This window comes from Pan paniscus, chromosome 6, assembly GCF_029289425.2.
Source record: "Pan paniscus chromosome 6, NHGRI_mPanPan1-v2.0_pri, whole genome shotgun sequence".
Classification (NCBI taxonomy): domain Eukaryota; kingdom Metazoa; phylum Chordata; class Mammalia; order Primates; family Hominidae; genus Pan; species Pan paniscus.
The window spans coordinates 114,174,937-114,179,647 of NC_073255.2; the positions used below are offsets into that span (position 1 = coordinate 114,174,937).

Below are 4,711 nucleotides of genomic sequence, written 5' to 3' on the forward strand. Positions count from 1 at the left end.
AGAGTGGATCACCTGAGGTCAGGAGTTCGAGACCAGACTCACCAACATGGCGAAACCCCGTCTCTACTAAAAATACAAAAATTAGCCAGCCGTGGTGGTGGATGCCTGTAATCCAAGCTACTCAGGAGGCTGAGGCAGGAGAATCACTTGAACCTGGGAGATGGAGGTTGTAGTGAGCCAAGGTCGCACCACTGCACTCCAGCCTGGGTGACAGAGTGAGACTTCATCTCAAAAAATGTAAATAAATAAATTAATTAATAATTAATAGTGTATAGCAAAGAGATCTCATAGCCTTGGAGATTTACTATACCCAATTATTTATTTTCTTCCTATGAAAGTGTATGCTTTCTTTCAAATATTAACCACCTGATATGCTATGAAAAAGCTGTAGGGTGTCAGTCACAATTCAGATTATAAATTAAAGAAAATGATATTTTAAAGTGCTTTGAAATATCCCTGACACATTTTATTCTCAGTTGCCATTAATTCTTCTACCTCCTCCCATTAGCATCACCACTTCCCTGTTCCAAACTTCTATCATCTCTCACTTGCACTATTGCATTAGACTAGGGGTCCTTAACTCCTGGGTCTTGGATTGGTACTGGTCCGTGGCCTTTTGGAAACCAGGCCACACAGCAGGAAGTGAGCAGCTGGTGAGCATTACTGCCTGAGCTCTGCCTCCTGTCAGATCAGCAGTGGCATTAAGTTCTCACAGATTGGAAACCCTATTGTGAACCACACACATGAGGGATCTAGGTTGAGTGCTCCTTATGAGAATCTAATGCCTGATTATCCGAGGCGGAACAGTTTTATCCCAAAACCATTTCCCCTGGCCCGCCCACCCATGGCCCCAGTCTGTGGAAAGATTGTCTTCCATGAAACCAGTCCCTGGTGCCAAAAGGGTTGGGGACCACTGCCTTAGACTCAAACCTGACCTCCATGCTGTTTTCCATGCTTCCATTCTTAACTCAGTCTTATTCCGTTCTCCATGCAGCTGCCAGGGTTACCTTTCAAAACATAAATTGGATCATGTCACTACACTGCTTAAAGCCCTCCAGTGAGTTCCCTTTGGGCACTCCTCAATATAGCACATAGTGCCCTAATTCTCCATTCTCATCTCCTGGCTCTCTTTTCTCCCTGTGATCCATCACAAGAACATTCTTTCTGTTTCCTGAAAATGCCAATCTATTTCCCACCATCAGGCCTTTTTGTAAGTGTGTCCTCTAACAGAAATTCACGCTTTTAGGTCTGGGACCTGCTGCTGCTTTCACATCATTCTGGTCTTGATATTTCCGATTTCCTTCTCAAAACTAGCATCTTTCCCTCTTTCACTCCCACTTCCTGTCACCCTGTTTTTTTTTTTCATGGGACATTTCACTATCAGAAATTATCTTGCTCATTTAAAGCTTTCCTTGTTTATGGCCAAGTGTGGTGGCTCACACCACATTTGGTAGTAATACCAGCACTTTGGGAGGATCCTTTGAACCCAAGAATTTGAGACCAGCCTGGGCTACATAAAGACCCCATCTCTATTAAAAATAAAATATAAGTGAATAAATAAATAAATATTTCTTTGTTTATTATATCTCTTCCACTAAGCTGGGGAAGAGCATTTTCTTTCTGTTTACTAACAACTGGAACAGTGCCTGGCACGTAGCAAGCCTTTAATAATTATTTATTGAAGCAATAAATGAAAAAATTAATTGTAATCTAGAATGTTAAAGCAGCTGGGCACGGTAGCTCATGCCTGTAATCCCACATTTTGGGAGGCCGAGGCAGGTGGATCACTTGAGCTCAGGAGTTTGAGAACAGCCTGGGCAACATGGTGAAACCCTGTCTCTACTAAAAATAGAAAAATTAGCTGGGTGTGGTGGCGTGTACCTGTGGTCCCAGCTACTTAGGGGGCTGAGGTGGGAGGATCACTTGAGCCCAGAAGGTGGAGTTTGCAGTGAGCCAAGATCGCACCACTGCACTCCAGCCTGGGCAACACAGGGAGATCCTTTCTCAAAAAAAGAAAAAAGAAAAAAAGAAAGAACGTTGAAGTAGCTCATTTCTTCCTCCCACTAGGAAAATAAATGGCCAGAATTGGCATTCTAATTTCTTAAGACCCCAGAGAAGGTTAAAACAGGACTATCAGCTGTCAAAAGGTTTAATTCTAACATTTGTTGTTATATCTTCCTATTGCCCAATTATGCTTTTTTTTGCCCTTTAAAAAAATGTGGTAAAATATACATAACACGAAAGTTTCCATTTTAGCCATTTCAGTGACATTAAATACATTCATGTGTTCGCTTTGACGGCACATATACTAAAATTGGAATGATACAGAGAAGATTAGCATGGCCCCTGTGCAAGGATGACATGTAAATTCATGAAGTGTCCCATATTCTTAAAGAAAAAAAATACATTCACAGTATTATGTAGCTATCACCACTATCCATTTCCAGAATTTTTTAATCAGCCCAAACAGAAACTCTGTATCCATTAAACAATAACTACCTATTCCTCCCACTCTCCAGCCTCTGCTAACTACCATTCTATTGATCGCTTCTTTGAATTTGCCCATTCTAGGTCCTTATGTAAGTGAAATCATATAATATTTTTCCTTTTAAGTCTAGCTTATTTCCCTCAGCATAATATTTTCGAGGTTTATTCATGTTGTAGATGTATCTGAATTTCCTTCATTTTTAAGGATGAATAATATTTCCCCAGCACTTTGGGAGGCTGAAGCAAGAGGATTGCTTGAGCCCAGGAGTTCAAGACGAGCTTTGAGCAACATACTGAGACCCCGGCTCTTTAAAAAAACAAAAAGAATGAATAATATCTCATAGTATGGATATACTACATTTTGGTTATCAATTCACCTGGTGATGAACACTAGGATTATTTCTACCTTTTGGTTTTTGTGAATAATGCCGCTAGGAACATTGGTGTACAAGTATCTCTGTCCCTGCTCTCAATTCTTCTGGGTATATTTATATATACACCTAGGAGTGGTATTTCAGGATCATGTGGTAATTCTGTGTTCAAGTTTTTGAGGAACTGATTCATCTATTCTTACTGCCTTCTCACTTTTCTTCCAAAATGGTAGCCTTCTAATGCTATGTAGAAAGAAAGTAGCACTTTTGGGATCTAGTCCCATTTGGGAATACCCCATGCCTTCTTGATTTCCTACCAGGGTGGCTCAATTTCCTGGTGCCTACCATTCTCAAATGAACCAAATCCCTTCATTTTCTTTTCTACTGAACCTCTAAAATATTTGAAAACATAATTGGATAACACACATAAAAAGCAGCCCTGAACATTTAAACCAGCAGTTTCCCCATGGGAAAACTGATCTCTCATTGATTAGGATGATTGATGATTTATGGCTGGGTGTAGTCAGCCCAGCAGTTGCCGTTAGACCCAAGCAGCACTGGACTTATAGTATCAAGTGTTGCCACACCCCTGGCACCTATGTACATATTAAATCAGAGGCTACTATTTGCTTTATTGCTTTTAAACCTAAAAATTCATTATGCTCCTAAAACTTGTCAGTGATTCTCAAACACATGAGGCTTGATGTAGCCACATAGAGCTATATGAAGCCCCATTGTTTATGGATCACTTTCTTTTCCATTTTCTCCTTCATGTGACTTTTTTCCATCATTTTCTTCAGCATGAGAAAAATGTATTCAAAAGATTATAAACAGCAGTTGGTAATCAGTGCATAACAGCTTTCTGTGTATAATACAATCATTAGGTGTACATTAGACATTTGGCATAATAGGCATACTGTCTTCAGAATAGAACTCTGTCAAAGTACCAATGCCTCCTGCCTTGAAAATGCACAGATCAATTTTGTATCCCCCTATGGGTGAGGAAAAATGTAACAGCTGCACAGAATTACTCTGTGACAAAGTTCAACTGATTTTGCTTATCAAATTCTGAATAAAGTCAGTATACATGTAAATGTATTAATATCAATTTCTATCACATGCCACTTAATATTCCCTAATCTCCTCCTTATTGAAGCTGTATTCTTGATTTTAAAGCTAAATTTGAGCATGATTTTAAATCATATCCATAGCTGGTACTAGAGCATTAGTGAAAGATGATTTATGATGTTGAGTATTGGCCATACCCCAATTAAAACTAAAATGCATTATTTACATAAAATGTCCAGGAGCTACAAATCTATACAGACAAAAGTAAATTAGTGGTTGCCTAGGGCTAGGGGTGAGAAGAGGGAGTGACTGAAAATGGGCATGAAGGATCATTTGGGGGTGATGAAATGTTCTAAAATTGGATTTTGGTAAGGATTGTATGACTAAATTTACTGAAAGTCATTGACTTGTATACTTATAATGAGCTAATGTTATGCTATGTAAACTAAACCTCAATAAACCTTTTTTTAAAAAAAAAACTAAACAGCAGTGAACATCATTCCATTTATATCTTTGTGATCCTGTATAAGTATATCCATAGAATAAATTCTGAGATATGGAATGGTGGACTTATTCAAATTTCTTATATAAACCACCAAATTATCTTTTAAAGTTAATTCACCAGTATAGTCTCTTATCAACAGTGTCTGTCACTATACATTTCTCCACAGTGTTGTCAATACTTGACAATATTCATCTTGTATGTTTTTGTTACTGTGGAAAAATGCTTGCTGTAGTTAATTTTTTTATTACTGTACTATTTGGCAATTTAAAAAATATTTTTA

The 4,711-nt window shown here is 38.4% G+C and overlaps 1 non-coding gene across 1 annotated transcript; it reads left to right on the forward strand.

The window, feature by feature from the left end:
* The first annotated feature begins 2,284 nt into the window (after window positions 1-2,284).
* On the forward strand, window positions 2,285-2,391 carry LOC112440646 (U6 spliceosomal RNA). The gene has a single exon (XR_003028655.1). It is a non-coding gene; the product is annotated as a U6 spliceosomal RNA (small nuclear RNA).
* The last annotated feature ends 2,320 nt before the right edge of the window (window positions 2,392-4,711 follow it).